This window comes from Arachis hypogaea, chromosome 14 (assembly GCF_003086295.3).
Source record: "Arachis hypogaea cultivar Tifrunner chromosome 14, arahy.Tifrunner.gnm2.J5K5, whole genome shotgun sequence".
NCBI classification, from domain to species: Eukaryota; Viridiplantae; Streptophyta; class Magnoliopsida; order Fabales; family Fabaceae; genus Arachis; species Arachis hypogaea.
In genome coordinates, this window is record NC_092049.1 from 12,364,080 (window position 1) to 12,385,945 (window position 21,866).

The 21,866-nt window shown below is 34.4% G+C and overlaps 1 long non-coding RNA gene across 1 annotated transcript; it reads right to left on the minus strand.

The window, feature by feature from the left end:
- Positions 1-18,593: 18,593 nt before the first annotated feature.
- On the minus strand, positions 18,594-21,538 carry LOC112741548 (uncharacterized). Its single transcript, XR_003171501.3, has 4 exons — positions 21,397-21,538; positions 21,244-21,297; positions 21,018-21,155; positions 18,594-18,877 (listed from the first exon to the last, which is right to left on the minus strand). It is a non-coding gene; the product is annotated as an uncharacterized lncRNA (long non-coding RNA).
- Positions 21,539-21,866: the final 328 nt, after the last annotated feature.

A 21,866-nucleotide genomic window follows, 5' to 3' on the forward strand; every position in this document is an offset into this window, starting at 1 on the left:
GAAGCTGCCACCACCGCCGCGTCCAGCTACAGTCACCTGCTCCGTCGCCGCTCCTGGAGGTGGGTGGTCGAGCCTCTGCCGCCGAAAAATGCCTCTGCCGCCGTCGAGATCCACTGTCGGTAAGGGTTTTGAGTTTGGTTTTCGTTTCTTTTGAGATTCCGGGAGTTTTATTGTCGCTACATGTTGGTTTCAGTCACCGTCGCCGGAGTCGGGTTGCCACGGCCACTTGAGGTGGATGCTGGGGCTGCCGCCAAACCGGTTCAGAGGCCGTCACTATTTTGTTTTTGTATGACAGTAAGTATTTTACGTTTTGAAAACCTTCGCGTTAATGTCTTGTTATATCTATTAAAGTCTTTGCGATATTAATGTGTTAGGAATTAGTAACCGAGCGTACATGTAGCGATTGAGGCTGTTTCTGCTATTGTGAAAGCAAGCGGAGCTGAGGCTTCGGTTGCCGCAGATTTTGGGCTAAGCGAAAAGAGTTCAGTTGACACGCTTGGGTTATGGTTTCAATGTGTCGAGGTAGGGGCCTTTTTAGAAAAGCATATTTTATAAATTGGAATTATTATATATGGATATTATGTGGTAAAAATGTATCTTTGAGTGATTGAAATAAGTCTTATGTAATGTTGATTGTCTTGGATGAATATGAATGCTTGGTTGGTTCGATCATTATTTGGTTTTGTGAAACGGACGGTTTTGAAATGTTTCTTTAAAGTTGCTTCTTTAAAGCTTTGAAATAAAGTTTAATCCGTTGGAAATTGATTTGAGTTTAATTTGGTTTTCTTGAAATATGAAAATGGAAATGCACTTTTGGATCCAGCTTGATTTTGAACTGATTTTGGGTTTTGAATCGTTGAAAAGGATTGTGGAATGCTTTGGTTGGGACTCGAAAAGGGTGGCAAAGTCCAAGTTTTGGGGGAGGTGCTGCCAAAATTTCTATAAAAATCTTAGACTTTGTCTGAAAAGTTATTTAGAAAGGCTTGGATTTGAGAAATTGTATAATTTGATTTATTAAGAAAATAGTTATGTTTTCGAGTTTAATTTATTTAAGAAAACTATATGTCTTGATTTCGATTTAATTAGAAAGGAATTACTTTACCATTTTGAATCACTGAAGAAAAGTACTATGTTCTAATATTGATTTTAAATATAAAAAGGGCTTATGCTTTCAGTTATACCTAAGGATTTTGTCCAAAGGAGCTTTTAGTGATTTTAAAGGAAATTGGACTTTTGATTGAATAATTGCGTTTGTGACATTTTGGAGGAAGTCAGAGAATTGGTTTTAAGAAGGAACCTGAAAGTGGTTTTGATTTAAATGGATTGGTTCCATTTCAAGTGAATTGGTTTTGGATTGGATTGGGACTTGTGACTTTATATGATTCGGTTTTATAATAAGTTATGTTTCTTTTTAATTAAACCAAGAATCTATGATTTTAAGAGTTTCAATGAATATTTTAAGAAATTGAGATAGGTTGTCCTTCCCTAAAGTATTAAGACTCTGCTGAGAAATTTCTATTACCGAATTCAGTTTTAGGATGACTGATTTTTTGATCTTTCAAAAGAGATTTTAATTTGGCCTAGTTGCTGAATTGTTTGGAAGTTTTAGAAGGATGTTGTGGAAATGTGACTTGTTTTGAAGGAGAAAATTTCTTTTGAGAAAGATGGCTTATAAGTTTGAAGTGATTTGAGAAATGTGTATTTTTGAAGTTAAGGCTGGGATGAAGCGAGTTTGATTTCAAAGAAAAGTGATTTGAGAAAAGTGATTTATGGCTTGAATGATGATTTTATGAGTTTTATGATGTTGGAGAGTGGAAATGGAATATGTTATGAGCCAGAATGACCGTATATGATAATGAATTATGGCTGATCGTGGAATATCTTATGAGCCGGATGGCTGAGTATGAATATGGATGATTATTGAGTTGATAAAGTGATTGTTGCCCTTCCAATTATCTGAGATACGAGTTTCCCTGGGTAGAAGCAGTGGCTAGCCACCACGTGCTCCAGGTTGAGACTCGATACTCTGCTGACCTTATGTCGTAAGTGTGGCCGGACACTGTGAAAGTTCCGGATGAGCTCGCCCCCGTGGATAAACACCAGTGTGGGTGTTGTGTGATTATAATTATGATTGTGAATAACTCGAGTTGGGGATGCACGACAGAGGGACAGTCCAATGGTTAGCTACCAGGACTTGTCGGGTTGGCTTTATAACCAACAGATGAGACTCATCAGCCACTAGAACAGGCATTCATCATATGCATCTATGTGACATTGTGTGTGGGTGTGCATATTGTACTTGGTTTGCCTATGTGATTAATTGTGTTCAACTGTTAATTGTTCTACTTGATGTAACTGCTTGTTTGTGCTTGAGCTTTCCTACTTGTGTTTGCGACTAAAACTTTGTTGGATTGTGATGGATTGGTTGTGGATTGATTTATTTGGGCCTAGGACCGTGACTGATCATGAGATGGGCCGAAGGCCGTGTTTGGTTTGTATTTTTGGCTTAGAAAAGTATGAAAAACTAAATTGGTTTAACATAGACTTAATGAACCTATGCGTGGAACAGCTTGGTCATTCATACTGTGTAAGGAAAACTTTCAAAAAGGCTTTTGGTTTATTTTATTGAGGAATTAATAGCTTTCTCTTTCAGAGAGGATTTTAGATTTTGATATTAAACCTTTGGTTTCGGAAAGATGCATAAGACTATTATTAATCACTATAACGGTTTACCTTCACGTATCCTATTATAGTAATTCTCAAAAACCCTCTACTGAGAACCCTTTCGAGGATGATGTTCTCATCCCCCTACAAATTTCCCTTTTTAGGATATGGACGCAGAAGTCACGAAGAGTTTACCTAGTTATTGTTGTTGTGATGTTTTGTATTGCTTTAGTTATTATTTATTGTTCCCTCGCCTTTATCTTTATACATTCTGTAAGAGGGATAGGAATTGTATTAGTTAATGCTTGTAAAACTATATATATATATATATATATATATATATATATATATGTATGTATGTATTCTTTGTGAGTTTTGTAAGTTGTATTGCATGTATGGATGTATATTACCTATCAAAAAGTATTTTGGAGCGGTTATACGGTTTAAAGTTTTAAACAGGCTCATATTTTAGTATTAAATACTTTTAGAGTCGTCGTAACACCAAAGCTATCAGAGTAGCGCAGCCGGAAGCGTAAACTTTGATAGTTAGGGTGTTACACTTTCTCATTTAGAATAGCTTCGGTTTAGCGACAAAATTCCTACAAATTTGATTAAGAATTTTCAAAGATTAGTTATAGATTTGCTACAAAATGTGACAGATTTACGATCATATTAGCGGACAACTTGTGACGAATTAGGTTCGGAAAATTCCTTGCTAATTAGCGTCAACTAAACATTCCATTTTGTCTACGAAGTTAGCTTGGAATTAGCGATGATTCTGTTGCAGTAGAGTTTGTTGCTAATTAGCGACTACCTTTTAGTCTATTTCTTCTATGGAATTAGCTTTTACTTTAGTGACGGATTTGCGACTATCTTTTCGGTAGCTAAAAAACTTTCCGATGAATTAACGACTATTGTGTTTGCCTCACTGATCTGCGACTTGTAATTAGTGAGGAAAGAATTAGTTGCTAGGCGGTAGCTAATCCGTCACAAATTATATTTTGTGTCAAATTAGCGATTATTTTACGACTCTTTTTGTGGTAGCTAATCACCCATATTTTTGTAGTGATTTCAGTTTCATAATACAAAATTTCAGTTCTTTCAGTACCTCAAAAAGTAGAGATAGAGGAGACTGAAATCCCTAATAATGGACAAAAACTTTTTTTAACATTTATTTTCAAAAATACCATCATCAATCTAAATTTTCAAATTTTAATTCTACACTTTCTACCATTCTCATTTCTCAAACCTCACCTCCATTCTATCACTACTCCTTCTCCTCACCACTGCACCTATTCCCACTAAATAGAATATTAAATACTTCACGCTAAACATAATACAAAAAATTTAATTTAGTCTTTATCTTTTAGTTTTTGTCTTATAATTTATATTGCTTAATCTCTATATCTCTTCTAAATACTTTATTAGAAATAAGGTCAACTAAATGGTGATCTAACGTTGTAGTAAAAAAACGAAATGGTGAATGTGTTCTATTGCTCAAGTTATTTTTTTATTCAATTATGATTTTATTCATTTATCTGTCATAATTCTTAACAAATGGGTATATATTATATTTTTATATATTAAGAAAAGAGAAACATAATAGTTATATCGTTGCCAATGAAGACGTACGACCTCTGCCTTTTACATAAACTAGAGGGGACATATTATGGCATGCATGCTGATATGGAAACAAGTACTGGAATATCTTAAACAAATTTATTATTGTAATATTATTTTTTAAAAGAATTGTAAAATTAGAAATATGTTATTTAACTAATAAGTTAGCAATTTTTAACTAGTTTTTAAATGTAATAAATCAATTACATTAATTTTATTAAACCCACTTTCCAATTTTTTAAGAAACTAACACCTATCAGATTTTAACTCCCTATTTAATTACGAAGAGGTCTACTATACGTACAAGTTTTTTTGGCTTACAAGCTATACAAGTTGCTCCAAGTCCAAGAAAAAACACGCACCTTAATCACCTTCCACAACACGTTCACTCTTCCTCTTCTTCCTCAATTAAAATGCAAATTCAAGAGACATTCGAAACAAACTACGATTCTGCAGACACGTTCCAACTCCTCGCGAAGAGTAGAAGAAATCAAGAAGAAAAGATACAAATCTCCATAAAAAAATCACCAGAAAAAACGAAGAAACATTATTCAAGGTACTGTTTTACTGTTCTTCTAGGTTTTTCTTCTCGATTGTCTCTGCCATGTGCTTCATCCTTAACCAGCAAAACATTAAAAGATTTCAAGAAGAAATATACTGTCTCCCACTGTTTTAGGTGTATTTCTTAAATCCTTTGGGGGTATTTTTGTAATTTTTTGGGTGTATTTCTGTAACTGTTTGGGTGTATTTTTGTAATCTTTTCTGTAACTGTTTGGATGTATCTCTGTAACCGTTTGGGTGTATTTCTGTAATCGTTTGGGTGTATTTCTTAAGTTCCATTATCTTTAAAACGATTTCAAAGCTTGATTTCAGAAACCATGAAAATCGAAAAAAAACGAAGCAAAGAGAGAACGCACGAAGGAGATCCAACAAATTTAGCGAGAAATTCGAAAAAAGAAACGAAATCTTTTGAAAAATGGAAGTTATATATTTGTGCGTTAATTGATTTGAATTGATTTAAAAGTTTGTTAACAAGGCCCGTAACATAAGCAGCGCGTTTAGGGGTTCATTCTCTTCAGACTTGTAAAGCTTGTAAGTACAAAATACTTGTATGTAGAGATTAATCTAATTATGAATAATGCTACATAGCCAACAAAATTTATCATTTTTTGTCAGTATTTAGCTAGCAAAAAATTATATCTATATTTATAGGAGTTTTACACACAAAAAATATAACACTCCGAATTTTTGAAAAATTAAATAGTAATGTATTATTTTATTTAAAGAAAATTATTTTTCTAAAAGTAATTAAATTAAATTTTATGATACTTTGAGTTTAAAATCTATTAAGATTTTAAAATTATTTTTATTATTATAATAATATATTTTAAAAAAAATGAAAGAATTATTATTATTATTATTATTATTATTATTATTATTATTATTATTATTTAAAAGAAAAAGAAGAAGTGGCCGAAGCCTTTAGTCATATGCATTACATATATATTTATATATATAAAAAATTGAAACATGCTTTATACTTATATCCCTAGGTATAAATAAATATATATATGTATATATAATCAAAGGTAGAGAAATGGAAACGTGGCTCGTTTATATAAAAACATATATAAACATAATGTGATGCATTTCTTTTAGGTGAGTGCTATGGTGCCTATATACACTTGCCTAACTTACTAAATGGGGAATGCAATAGTAAGGATGTCACTTTTATTTTGTGGTTGTTATGATTTAAAAGCGTATCACTAAAAGTGTTGCTTAAAGAGAAAGTGTTACCCTAAATCGTTAACTTGGCTCTGATACCAATTTTTAAACTTCGATTAAACAATTTGCAATTTTTATAATCTAAAGTATTGACCATTTTTACTATTTCTTTTGTATGATTATTTATTACTAGTCCTTATAGTTTTTCAATCTTGTTTTAATTTATAATATTCTTTTTTGCATGAATTATATATAAAATCTTTTATCTGTTTGTCTTTTTCTTTAATATAATTTCTCAAATCCTCAAGAACTTCTTTTATTTCTACACTTTCTGTTGTTTCTAAATATCTTTTTAATTTATCGACTTCATTTTCCATTTTTTCTTTCAGCAGCTTTAATTCATTTAAGTCATAATATGGTTTTCCAGGCATTTATAAATTTCTTAGGTTTAATTTCAACTTGTTTATATTTATTCTTATTTCTATTCTTTTTATTATAAGGTCATCAATTTCGATCTGAAGATTATTTAATTCCCTTTTATACTCCTTTATTTTACTTTTTAATTTTTCCGCCCTTTTTCTTTTTATTTTATTCTCTGGTTTTTCAATCTTTATATGCTTCATTATTTATTTTAGAATTTCTGCAAACTCTATCATCGATTCATCACTATTTTCTAGAGATTCATTAATTTTTCTAGCTCTTCCACTTCTCTTTTCAACTTGTCATATATTATTTTTAGAGCTTCAAATGCTCTTTGGTTTATTTCAGAAAACTGTAAATAATTCAAACGGTTTTCTCTTTCAAAAAGTTCTTGTTTCTTATCTTGATAAGTGATATATATTTCTTCTTTATTTATTGTCATAATTTAGTGTTTAAGGTTTCATTTAATTTTTCGACCTTTTTTGTTAGTTCTTTTATTTTAGAATTTTCTTCTTTAATTTTTAACTTAGATAAACTTAAAGGGCTATTAATTTTAGATTCTCTTATTTGAAAATTCGATGAAACTAATTTTCCTGACGGTTCTTTTAATAATAGAACCGAGTTTTCAATAGCTTTATATTTTGGTATTTCTTTTTTTACAATTTTCTGAAATAATTCATCAACATAAATTCTTTCTCTATTTTTAAATATTATACTATGATGGCTATTTGTTAAAGCATAATTTATTGCATATGTAATTGAAAATGGTTCATCATCTTGTTCCATTAAATTCTTTCTATGAAATTTATAAGCCAAACTTATAGATCTTCCAAGATTTTTAGTTGATAAAGGTATGGCGTATCCAAGATGGGCATTGAATTTAACATTTACGTTTGCCAAGTTTCCATGAACAATTCCAATTATTTGATCTATTGGGTCATCAGTAATTCTTTTGTCACAGATTGCTAAGCTTATTGGTGAATTAATTCCTTTCATATATGTAGATTTGATTAAGACTTGTATAGTACTAATATGAATCCATCCGATTTTAGATCTTTTTGTTGATCCTTAATTTTCTCAATCTGTTTACTCAATTCTTCATCATTTATCAGAGCTATTTCAAGTTCTCCATTGGCGGATTTTATCTTTATAAGGGCTTCAAGTTGAATTTTTCCATAGTATATTACATTTTTTCTATTAAAAACTTCTTTTAATAGGTTTTGTTTATTAAAATTTTCATTTGATTTGAGATTTAATTCTGTTTTTAGAACAGCCTGTTTTTCATTATCTAATAAAGCAGTTAATCTATAATAATCAGATTCTTCTGTTAATTCTAAACTTTCTAAATAATTCATAATTGAAAGACTAGGATGAAGATGTACCTTTCTGGAGAAAAACTTCCTTTATTTAGTATATTTTACATGAGGTGTTTTTATCTCCAGAGGGGAGATTGTAGATACTAACTCCAGAGGGGAGTTTAGAACTATTTTTTTCCCCTAAGGGAATTCTTCCTCAGACTATAGAATCGCCTTGGCAGCTTCCTCCTTGCTCTCCTAGCATATGAGTACTCTTAGCCTTCTGCTTTCTATTGTCTGATGCCTTCTACAATTGCCTAAGCAACCTATTTATAATGGTTGGGTCTGATGGACAATTCCCATCCTTACCCTTCTTATGACGTCATTGCTTACGTCATTGTTTATTATCTTGCACCAGCTACATTGTTGGTGCTCTATGACCTAAGCGCTTACGTCACTATGCAATAATGTTGAGAGATGCTTCAGATGTGCTGTCTTCCTCTTTCATTATGTGACCTTCAGATGCGTTGTCTTCTTCCTTTATCATGTGGGTTGATTCCGTTTTATTATTGCTTTCTTCAGATAACTCTGAGACGCATAGCTGGCACTTGTGGTCTTCTCTGTCTTTTATCAAATAGCAGAGATTCCTCTTTATCCTTTCAGGGAGCTTTTCTAAGAGTCCAGATAAGTTGTAGAATGCTGATTCAAATTCCACTAAGAGTCTCATCTCTCTTTCTTCAATTTCATTCCTTTTACTAGACACAAGCAAAGTATTTCTGCTTTTATAATTAATTCTTGTGTGAGATTCCCTTGTTATCTTTTGAGTTCTTTCGAAGACCCTTGCTAGTGTGCTGGCTAGCCTTCCTTCATGACTGTAGATTGTTAAATCTTGAACTTGATCAATTGGTTGAAAATTTCCTGGGAAGACGGACATGAATATTACTTGGTGTGCTGGAACCAAGCATTCTTCTTCTTCATTAAAAATAGGTTGACTGTTCGTAAATTTTAGGGATATATCCCTTGGATTTACGTTGTCAATCATATTTTTAAATCTCTTTACTGCATCAACGAATCCTGCAGGAAACTCACTAATAATTTTTAGATCATTAAAAATTAAAATTGTATCAATTAATCCATACTGGAAAAACTGATAGGTGTCCGATGGGGATGCATCTGGAAATATAACCAGCTTTGTTAGCTGTTCTTTGGCAATAGGATAATATCCCAAAATTGCTCTTTTTTCTTCAGTCCAGTTCAGGACTATATTAAGGGTTTCTCTGAGATTTGATCTACAGACCCTTTTCTTTTCTTTGATTTCAGCCCTTGTAGGAATGTTTCTTATTATCCCTGTTCTCTGGGTTTGAATTGGAGCTTTTTCTGCTCTTTTTAGGGTTTGCTCTGGATGAAGAGCTTCATATTCCCTGAAAGATTCCTTTGCTTCTTCCAGTGTTAAAAACCCTCCTTTATGAATTATCCTTGATTGATGTGTAAATGGTGCTGCTTTTTCCCAGGCATCATATACTCCTTTCATGGGGCCATTATAAATTACATAATATTTTTTATCTTGGGTAGATTTTTTGATAATTTCAGCAATTGTTTTATTTTCTGGAATTTTTTCTTCACCTGATTTGTCCACCACGCTTAGTTGGCTGAGCTCTGATGGTTTTGGTTGTTGTGTTGATTTCATTGCTTCGATGGCCTTCTTGAGGGATTGGATCTGTGTCCTTATTTGCTGACAATGCTTGCATTTTTCGAGTTCTTGTTCGTATTTCTGAATTTCCTGATCTAATGCGTTGTAGACGAACTCCATTCTCTTGTTAATGTATCTGCAATAACATTTTTGTCACCCTTAATATATTCAATTTTTATTGGATATTGTAACAAAAATAATTGCCATCTTACCAATCGTCCATGATTATAATCAACTTTTAAATTATATCGTATGAAACCTGTTAGGTAGCTTGAATCTGTCCTTAATGTAAATTCTCTGGGTAGTAAATCAATTTTCCATTTCTTAAGAGATTTAATTGCTGCTAGAGTTTCCTTTTCATGAGTGGTATATCTCTGTTCTGTTGGAGTAAAAGTCCCTGAAATATACCTGCAAAGTAATTCCTTTGGGGAATTTTTAGAATCTAGTGATTCTTTTCCTTGCTCCAAACTTTTTATAGCTTTCTTAGCTTTTAGACATCCTGACCAGGTTATGTTTGAAGCATCTGTTTCTACTATTAAGTAGTCATTTTCTTCTGGAATATAAAGTTCTGGAAGTTTTTCACATAATTCTTTAATCTTTTGAATTTGCATACTATCTTTATTTCAAGATTATTTTTTGGGATATTTATTTGAAAGTATAAATTTAAATAACATATCTCTAATATAGAAAATATTTTAAATTTTAAGATCTTATCTATAGTAGTAGTCGGTATTTTTATACGTTTTGATTTTTGATTTATTGAAGAATCGTGTGGAGCTTTTAAAACTATATATGTTAGTTCTTGAATGAATGGATGATATAGCTTTAAAAAGTTATTTCCTATGATAAAATCCATTCCAGAATCTAACATGTATATAGATGGAACAATGAACCTATAATTTTGAATAAAAATTTCAACCATCTCTGCTTTTTGATCAATTTTATGTATTGATTTGTCAGCTATTCTAACTCTTAATGGTTTCTTTAATTTTTTCCAATCAAGTTTTATATTTGAACTAGCAAAGCATTGTGTTGCTCCAGAATCTATGAAAGCATTTATAAATTTTTCTGTTATTTTTATAGTAATAAATGTAGCATTATTACTCAGTCTCTGAGTCTGTTTCCGAGACATATTCAAAAATATAGTCTAAGTTATCATCAGATTCTTCTAAAGGTTCCATGAAACAAGACTTAGCAATTTCTATTTGTTTAGTAAGATCCTTTTTATCCTTCTTTTTCGGACATTCATTTGCATAGTGTCCTTCTTCTTGGCAATACCAACACTTACAATTTTCTTTTTTATTTGGGCAATAATCACTTTTTTGTCTCTTGTTTTTATTGTTATTTCTTTTTCTAAAATACCTCTTTTAATTTGTAATAATGTATTCTATATTCACATATATAAGACTCCACATTACATAGATCATATATGTGAATGTTAGCTAAATGGTTTTTTGCTTCTTGATATTCTTTATTATAGACTTCTTGTTTATGATCTATAATATTTTTCCCAAAAAATTCTTTATATAGAATCATCATTATATATAATATCTTATCATAAGCTGTTATTTTTGTTGCTAATTCTTCTATTATTTGGTTTTCTATTGATGTCATATAATCTCTTATAGCTCCTTTAGTATGAAACCCTATGTAATTCCAAATGTCTCTTCCAGATAATTCATTAAGTTTTGGATTAGTAAAGGCTTCTAATAAGAAGGAATTCAACCAGTTTTCGAAAATTTCTTTTTCATTCGTTTTACAGTCTAAATCGAGCATTCTTTCTCCTTCCATTTCCTGGATTTTAGGAACGTATTTTGATGGTATTTTTGTATATTTTGAATCTTTATTTATAAACCCTTTTTTAAAAGCATAATTATCAAAACCTGTTTCCCATTTAAATTGAGATTGATTATCCCTAGATGTTCCAGCTTCATTTTTTACTTGTATTGGAATTGCTGGTTCTTCGTCACTTGAATAATCTAGAATGTGTTCTTTATTTTCTATATTTTCAGAATTTACTAATTCTTCTTCTATTTGAAAACCATGTTCCATAATATTATTTTCTTGAGCCATTTTTAATTGTTTAAAAAGCATTGTAACTTCTTCTAATTTTTCTTCAATATTCATAATTTCAATGGTGGTTTTACTTTTAAATCTGTTATGTTGATTATATTTTGAAATTTTTCTTCTTTGGGATTCTCTTTTTCCTTATTTCTTTGAAATTTTATGGATACTAATATTTCTTCAAGCATATCTACTATAGAATTTAATTGTGGGTTAAAAGTATGATAAAGATGTGGGGAATCATTTCCATGGTAACATTTTTTAGAAATTCCGTGTGAAAAATAGGTTTTTTCAGGTTTTTGAAGTCCTTCAATAAAACTTATAGTAAAATTAAGATTTTGAGAAAAATCATTTTGTATTGATTTTAAGAATTCGGTGTCATTACAATTAACATTAGTTAAAATCATTAATTTTTGATCTATTAATTTTGATAATTTAATTATTTCTTCTCTTAAATCTTCTAATTTACTTTTTTCCATTAGGTGACGCTTTTAGAAGAGTTACGGTTTTAAGTGTGTCTTTTAAATCTTGCTATAAGGAGTAACTTAGGCAATTTCGGCATTCAAGTTATAGGCATGGGAGAATTGGCCTTTCTTTTATTCCATATTATCATTCTTCATTTCATTCTTATCATCACCACCGAAAGAAAGAAAAGAACAGAGGGAGAGAACGTGAGTTTCCATGGAACCGTGACCCACACCAAAAATTTTACTTTTGATTTTTTATGATCCGTAACTCCAATAAAAAATTTAATCTGGTAAAAATATTTGTATCCTCCTCCTCTACACGTTGGTGTTACTTTTGTTTGGTGGAAGCTGATGATGACGTAGTTTCCCTACTCCTTGAGTTTGGCCAACTAGAATTCTAGAAAGCACAGACGATTCCGGACGTTTTCTTCTTCGGCAGCTCGGTCAAAAAATTTCTCTGAAGCTTCAAGTATTTTGATTTCGTACAAAGGTAAGATTTCTGTAAATTCTCACCGATTAAACTTGTGTTGGATAAGTGAATGGTTATTGTAATTGTTGACATTGTCACCGTTATCCAAACTACTAGAGTTGTTGCATGTCGCGATTAAGAGTTTCGATTGTTGCTGCGGATAGTGGATAAACCTGTGGTTGCGGCTGCCGCTGGGTGCGAGTCGAGAGAAAAGGATTTCTTTGAGGCGTTTAGTTTATGGGTTCTGATAGGAGCACGTGTATATTGTGTAGTTATGATCAGCTGCAATTAGTTAGTGTCAGTTGCAATTAGTTAGTGTAGTTAGTGTTTCAGTTAGTCAGTTACTTTTAGCTAACTAGCTGTTATTGAAGCTTCTAGAAGAACCACCCCCAGCTACAAATAGCTGCTGCACTTCCCTTGTATCTTAACTCTTGATTTTGATTGATCACTCTGTTCAATAACAGAACCTTCTTCTCTCTATCTCTCACTCTTCACCATTCTTCATGTCTCTCATTCTACTCTTCAGCTAAGTTGCTTCTGTTTCCTACAGCCTTAGTTGCTGATACCTTCATGGTATCAGAGCTCTTGGCTCCATAGCTTCCGTGAACAACCAAATCAGAATCAAGATCAGTCAAGAATCATAGATCAGGCAAGAATCATGGCTCAAAACTTTGTAGTGACTCCCATATCCATGAAGCTGGATGAAAACAACTACTTGCAGTGGAAGGATCAAGCAGAGTCAACAATTGAAGGAAACAACATGCTGAGCCATCTCACTGGAGAAGACATTCCCCAAATTCATCTTCCCAATGGTGCTATAAATCCAGAATTTCAGAAGTGGAAGCGGCAGGATGCGCTTCTGAAATCATGGCTGCTGGCTTCCATGTCAACACCATTCACCACAAGAATGGTTGGGTGTACACTCACACATCAGATCTGGAGAAGGTTAGAAGATCATTTCTCATCCCAAATCAAGGCCAAAGTAATGCAATTGAAGAACCAGTTAAGCACGATTCAGATAGGTAGCTCTGTCACTGAGTATGTTTTAGCAATAAAGAGCACTATGGATGCATTGGCTTCTGTAGGAGAGTCAATGAAAGAGAGCGATCATGTCAATACAATTCTACACGGTCTAACTGAAGAATATGGAAACGTGATGACCTCAGTTCTAGCAAGATCAACCAGCATAACAGTAGGAGAATTAGAAGCTCTATTGCTAGCTCATGAAAGCATGTTAGCAAAATTCAGAAAGTCGGAACCCTTTGTACAAGCCAATATAGCTCAGCACTCACAATTCAACCAGAACCAACTCTATCCCCAAAATTCAACTGCAAGAGGAAACTTTAGAGGCAATTTTCGAGGCAGATCAGGAAGAACATTCAGAGGAAACGGCAGAGGCACATATGACTCAGAAAGAATGACTCAAGATGCAGGAAGGTTCACACAAGAATACAATAATCATGGTGACTACAATAGAGGACAGTACAATCAAGGAAGAATGATGCAGGGAAGTAGAAGACCACAATGCCAAGTATGCGATAGAATTGGCCACACAGCAAGATTTTGCTGGTATAGGTATGACAAGGATGATGTGCAGGGAAGCAGCAGTCAGATTACTCAACCAAAGGCTAACTACACTAACGTTCTGGCAACACCCTCCACTGTACAAGATCCAAATTGGTATCCTGACTCTGGAGCCACACATCACATTACTCATGATGCACAAAATCTCATGGAAAAAGAAGCATACACTGGGAATGAGCAAGTTGTCATTGGAGATGGATCAGGTTTGCATATTCATAATGTTGGTAAAATGTGCTTTAAAACTGATTTGAGCTCCAGGTTACTTACATTAACTAAACTGCTTCATGTTCCAGAAATCACAAAGAATTTGATGAGTGTTAATCAATTCTGTTGTGACAATAGAGTCTTTTTTGAATTCTATGCTGACAAATGCTGCATCAAATCACAGGGAACTAGAGAATTGTTGCTTCAAGGGAATGTTGATAGAGGCCTCTATAAATTTGGAAACATCACAGCTGCAAACACACTTCCTTCTGCTTATACTTCTTCCTTAATGCAGTCTAATAATTTTCTGATTTGGCATGCAAGATTAGGACATGCAAATCAAAATGTAGTGTCAAAAGTATTAAAGTCCTGTAATCTCTCTTTTCCATCTAATAAAGAAACATGTGAAGCTTGTTGTATTGGAAAGTCACACCAATTACCCTTCTCCCCTTCATATACAATATACAACTCACCCTTAGAAGTTGTCTACTCTTATATTTGGGGACCTGCACCCCAGGCAGATAGCTCTGGAAATTGGTATTTTATAATTTTCATTGATGCATTTTCAAGGTTTACCTGGCTATATCTCATTAAATCTCGAGCTCAACTAAAATTAGTTTTTGATCACTTCCAACAAATGATTGAATTGCAATTAAACACAAAACTAAAGATGTTACAATCTGACAATGCTGCTGAATATGTTAGCTTAGCAAAGGTCCTAAGAGAAAGAGGGGTTCAACACAGATTCTCCTGTCCCCATGTACATCAACAAAATGGATCTGCAGAAAGAAAGCACAGACATATAGTTGAAATGGGCCTCACACTCTTGGCTGGTGCCTCCATGCCAACCAAATTCTGGGGAGAAGCATTCAGTACAGCTGCAAAATTAATCAATGTGTTGCCAACACCAGTGCTTGATGGAATGTCCCCAACAGAAAAGCTGTTTGGCAAAAAGCCACCTTATACAGACCTCAAAGTCTTTGGATGCCTTTGTTTTCCTCATCAAAGGCCTTATAACAAACACAAATTGGAGTTCAGATCCTCACCTTGCACTTTCATTGGCTACAGCACTACTCACAAGGGCTACAAATGCCTAACTCAGGCTGGAAAGACAATAATCACTAGAGATGTGGTATTCATTGAAAACAGATTCCCTTTCAAAGAGCTCAATCAACAAAGACAGTCATCAGTAGAGTCAGCTAATCAAACAACATCACAGCTACCAATCATTCCAAAACTTCCAGCCTCAGCCTCAATAATTCAGCCAACACCAGTATCCACACCAACAACTGTGTCACCAATCTCAACACCTCAATTAAGTCCAACCAACTCATCAAGATCATTGCCCTTAAGTGTTCAGCAATCAACAGTGGCAGCTGCTACACAGCAGCCAACAATTCCTCAACCACAACCAGTAAGCAGTCCTCAAATGCCAGTAGCAGTGTCCTCAACCCGAACTCTAATTCCAATCAATGACATAGAAACTGTACTCACAAGTTCTGAACCACCTCCTCCAATACTAGCAACAACAAATACTCATCCCATGACAACCAGAAGCAAGGCAGGCATAGTTAAGCCAAGAGTCTTTCAAGCAAGTGTGGAACCAAGGAGTGTGAAACAAGCTCTCAGCAGACCAGAATGGAAAGCAGCAATGGATCTAGAATATGAGGCCTTGATGAAGAACAACACATGGAAGTAAGTGGGTCTTCAGAAAAGCCATAGGAAGTAAGCGGTACCACCAAACAGAAAAGCCATAGGAAGTAAGTGGGTCTTCAGAGCAAAATATAACTCTGATGGATCCCTCCAAAGATACAAAGCAAGGTTAGTTGCTCAGGGCTATTCTCAAAGGCCAGGCTTTGACTTCACAGAAACCTATAGCCCTGTAGTGAAAGCTACCTCAATAAGAATAATTCTGTCCATTGCCTTGGCAAACTCTTGGCTAATAAGGCAACTTGATGTTAACAATGCCTTCCTACATGGTGATTTGATGGAAGAGGTGTACATGAAACAGCCTCAAGGATATGAAAAGGGTGACTCTCTAGTGTGCAAACTGACAAAAGCCCTTTATGGCCTAAAGCAAGCACCAAGGGAATGGTATTGCAAACTGGCCACTGGGCTGAGAGATATTGGTTTCAAATCCATCAAGTCTAATGTGTCTGTATTCGTGAGCAATCTCAATGGAGCAAAAACGTTTGTGCTGGTTTATGTAGATGACATAATAGTCACAGGAGAATCTGAAGATACAATCAAACAGGTTATAAAGCAGCTGAATGCCAAGTTCTCTCTAAAAGACATGGGAAGCCTGCACTATTTTCTTGGAATTCAAGTATCAAAAACAACCAATGGTGATCTAATACTCACCCAACAGAAGTATATAAAAGAGCTAATGGGAAAGGCCAACATGGTAGGCTGCAGCCCCTGCCACACTGCTCTGCCATCCACTGTCAAATTATCAGCTTGTGGAGGTGCCAAGTTCGATGATCCTGCACTCTACAGGTCTATAATAGGCAGCCTACAATACTTGACTGTAACAAGGCCTGAGATATCCTATAGTGTGCACAAACTAGCTCAGTTTGTCCAATCCCCTTTGGAAAGTCACTGGAAAATGGTGAAGAGAGTGCTTCGATACTTAAATGGAACAGCAAACTTTGCACTGCAACTAAAGAAGGAACATGGAAGTCAGAGCTCAATGAGAATCACTGCCTATTGTGATTCGGATTGGGCTGGAGATCCTGACGATAGGAAATCTACCAGTGGATACTGTGTCTTTCTAGGATCAAACTTAGTGTCCTGGGCCTCAAAGAAGCAAACGGCAGTGGCAAGATCCAGCACTGAGGCAAAATACAGAAGCATGGCAGACTTGACAGCCGAACTGATTTGGGTGAAGAACTTGCTGTGTGAACTACAATTCCCACCAGAGGAGGCTCCCTTGCTGTACTGTGACAACCAAAGCGCAGTGCTACTAGCTGCAAACCCCATCCTGCACTCCAAGTCAAAACATTTCGAAATTGATCTCCACTTTGTGAGAGATCATGTCAACAGCAAGGATATAACAGTACACCATATCCCTGGAACAGTCCAAGTAGCTGATATCCTCAAAAAGCCAATCCCTTCTGAGGCGTTCCTACACTTCAGAGACAGATTGAGAGTAACTGAAGTCATACAAATGTCCAGGGAGCAAGAAGTATATGTTCCAGAAAACAAGAGAAAAGAAAACTAGAGATGATGATAGGAGCACGTGTATATTGTGTAGTTATGATCAGCTGCAATTAGTTAGTGTCAGTTGCAATTAGTTAGTGTAGTTAGTGTTTCAGTTAGTCAGTTACTTCTAGCTAACTAGTTGTTACTGAAGCTTCTAGAAGAACCACCCCCAGCTACAAATAGCTGCTGCACTTCCCTTGTATCTTAACTCTTGATTTTGATTGATCACTCTGTTCAATAACAGAACCTTCTTCTCTCTATCTCTCACTCTTCACCATTCTTCATGTCTCTCATTCTACTCTTCAGCTAAGCTGCTTCTGTTTCCTACAGCCTTAGTTGCTGATACCTTCAGGTTCGACAATCGAGGTAGGGGGTTTTATTTCTTAAAATAATTAATAGTTTTTAAGTTAAGAATGCCAAAAGGTTTATTGAGTAATTGCAAATAAATTGTGTTTGTCTAGACTAATTGAATTTGATGAATAAGTATTGACTGTGAGAATGATTGAGTTTGATGAACGTATCTGAATTCTTGATTGTTTGAATTGTGGCTGAAAATACGTTATGTTTATGCTTTGATTAAATGACATATGAATTAAGGAGTTATGAAAGTGAGGGAGGTTATGTCCGGGTTCTTGTAACCATAAATGAAAAGGTGGTTTTGGTTAATGTTAAATGTAAAAGGAATATGATCGGGAGGTTTTGTAAGGTTTGAATGAACGTGCAGCTTGTTCCTTTAGTCTTAATAGCAAAAGATTTGAAAGAGAGCTGAATTTTATTGAAACAAAAAGAGGCTTAGCTTTAAAGAAAACGATTTGATTATTTAAAATTATTTGATATTTGAAAATAGACTGATTATTGAAAAGGATTTGATATTCAAAATGATTGAGAGATTGTTTGATTGGGACCCTGGAAAGGTGGTATAGTCTGAATTTTAGAGGACATGTAACACCCTACTATACTTAATCTTATGCTTAAGTCATAAGACTGAGATAGTAAGGTATTACGACCTCTAAAAATAGTAATATATATATAATAATAGAGAAAAGATACTTAACTAGGAGCCTTGAAAAATGGGTAAAACAAAAATCGCAAAACAAAAAGCGCAACGCTCAGGAAAGGATTACTTGCGTGCTAAGAAACCTAATAGGAACATGATAAAGTTAAGCAAAAGAATAAAGGAAAGCCAAGGAAACAGCATAACTAGCCCCTGACTTAGCCTGCGAAGCTAAGGCTGGCCAGAGGATATATATATATATATATATATATATATATGAACATACATAGGTATCCCCAAAATATACCAAAATAAACTCCTATCTCTCCCTCAACCTCTAAGAGGAGCAGCATACACAAGTTACTTGGAGAGTAAGCTAAACAAATATATACATATATACAACCAAAAACCAAAATATACCCAAGGACTACTTCGCTTCCCAAGATCCAGACGTCTAGCGAGGAGCCTCTCGACGTGCATCTGAAAAACAACAATACAATATGGAATGAGAACCGGAGGTTCTCAGCATGGTAAAAGTGCCACGCGCATAAGAAATACGGTCCTGAGAATGCCATAGGCAATCCTAGAACTCCGTTATTCAATTATCCAACTTAAGTACTAAACAGAAGCCATAAACAGGGGTAGGTATTCTAAATCTGCCTAACTTACTCAAGTTCAAGTTTAACCTAACACCAAACCATTTCCTCCGTTTCCTCCATCCTTTCATCATTCAGAATGCAACAGAAACAAGCAACCAAACAAGTTCACGCACAAGTAATGATCAAATAGTACAAATAGCAAGTATAACAAATAGAAGGTAATATATATCAATTAGGCATACCCAGAAAATGCATAGCAATCAATACAAACAAATGCATATGATGCATGCCTGTCCTATGGCTGATGAGGCCCATCTGTCGGTTATCCAGCCAACCCGACAAGTCTGAAAACCTTAGACTGTCCCCCGTCGCACATCCTCAAGAGTCTATGCATAGAGTTCACATTCATATTTCATAAAATCACTCAATGGGGGCTATCCATACCCGGGAATTTATACGTGCCCGGTCACCCTTACGACGTAGGGTCAACAGAGTATCGAGATTCAACCTGGAACACGTGATGGCGAGCCACGGCTCTTACCTAGGGAACTCGTATCTCAGATAGCATTATTCATAAGCCATTTCATAGTCATAATCATTATTTAATCATTCATCAAGCCATGGCATATTAACTCCTTTTATTAACAACCTCCCTTTCACATTTTTCATCGTCATTCCCTTATAATTCATCTTGATTACCCTTTCCGGGTCCTGACCAAACTTTTTATCAAACTCTTCTCATCCTTCTTAATATCAAACAATCTTAAAATTAACCCCACTCTAACATTAAATCAATCACATCACACGAGGATTGAACTTTAACTTCTCGAACTCATGACTATCACTAAGACATCCTCGACACTCTATTTTCTTTTCTGTTTCTAATATAGTAAATGAATTCGGAATTGCACAAACTTTATGTCCAGGCCTTCATATTGAAATAAGCTTTCTAACAAACTAAATATCATAATTTTCTGATTTTTCTCGCCTCAGGAATAAAGGAAAAACCGTGACTGCTCTGTAGTGCATAAAACCAGAAAAACAGCAGCAGCATGTGATATTCAAAATTTAATATAAAATCCAAATTAAATCCAATGACTTTGAAAATTAATGTAGTTAAAATTTACTCATCCAGGTTTCTTTCTCAATTGGTTCTGAGTCAATACCATTTTTAATGAAAAAGTTACATTACCTGGAAGTTAAGTAAAAATGAGACAAAATCTGTTTTAAAAACCAACAAGCTTAGTACCTTTCAATTGGAATAACTTTTATTACAAAACTCCAATTAAGCTAAATTTTGATTTGATAACCCCTAGCTCATCCAGAAACAAGTTTGTCTTGGTTGCAACCCAATTTCTATTTAATTCTAAGAGTTACAAGCATTGGAAGTTGATGCATAGCTTGCTGAAATCTGTTTCTTTTCAGTTTTGACCACCAATATTCAAAAATTCACAGCTCCCAATCCTCAACTCTTAAAATTCTGAAATTTTAGAGAAATAAAGCGAGTTAATCAAATTTTATAACAAAATTAGTTTCGCTCCAAAACTCAACTCGTAGAAGTCGCAGAAAGACAAACAAGTTGCTGCCCTGTTTGATCTTTTCTGCTGCTGGACAGATTTAACAACCTAACTTTAAAAATTTGCCATAAATTGTATATTTAACAAAAAGGTCCCAAATTTTCCAGTTTAGTTCCTTATATTCCCAAGTTTAGCCCAAATTTGGTCTCATGCAATTCCGATCATTACATAATTAGTTACAGCATATACAATACCACCACAACACAACTCTACATCCTTATTAACAAACACCAATTCTAATCCATCATAAATAAATATAAGAGCACACCATTAATAACTTTCACACCTCATAATTCTAATATATAAATTCACTAACAAATCTATTCTAACAATATTACAAGGCTAATCATTAAATACAAAAAACAATCCAACTTATTCTATAGTTCCTCTAACCTAAGTTTTCACAACACCGTAAATATTAAACGTGCGAAACTTAAACCATACCTTGGCCGATCACTTAATTCACCCAAGGCAGCCTCACAACTCAAAATTACAGCCCCTCCAAGCTCAATCAAACAGCCCCAAGCCAAGCTTGATCACCAACAAGCCTCCAACAAGCATCAGCATTCACATACACACTACCTAAACCACAATTAACACATCCAAACATAACAACTCAATACCCAAATTCCTAAATTCAAAAATTTCATTAGGGTTTAAGATCTCTTACCTTTACCCACTGATCCTTGGGCAATACCCACAAGAAATCAAGTCTAGTGGACCCCTAAAACATGAAAATCATGAAGGAATTGAGTTTCTCAAACCTTAAACCCAAAATTCATATACCAGCAGAAATGGAGCTAGGGAAAAGCGATTCACTTACTGTTTTATTTGAATAGAATTGAAGAACTCAACGAGCCCGACGCGTGGCCGCAAACGGCTCATCAATCGGAGCTCCGGATCAAAAGTTATCAAAGTAAGAAGATCAAGCTAGGTTTTCGAATCATTCTCTTCTTCTCCATGTATTTACGCTGCTTCTGTTATGTTCTAAGGCAGAAAATGAGCTTTAGCTCATTTATATACTGGGTTGGTTGGGCCCACGGGCCTGGTTTGGGTCCGGTTCAACCGGCTCGCCTATTCGGCTCAATTTTGGGCCAAATTTTTCGAAAGTGATATCAAAATTCTCGTTTTGCCGAGCTCTATCCTATTTTGATATTAGTTTTGCATATTTAATTTTCCTATTGAAAATTTGATTTATTGACTAATTATATACCGATTTTAGCGGGGTTTACATCCTACCCACCTAATTAGGAATTTTGTCCTCAAAATTCAGAGTGCGTTACCTGAATAGAG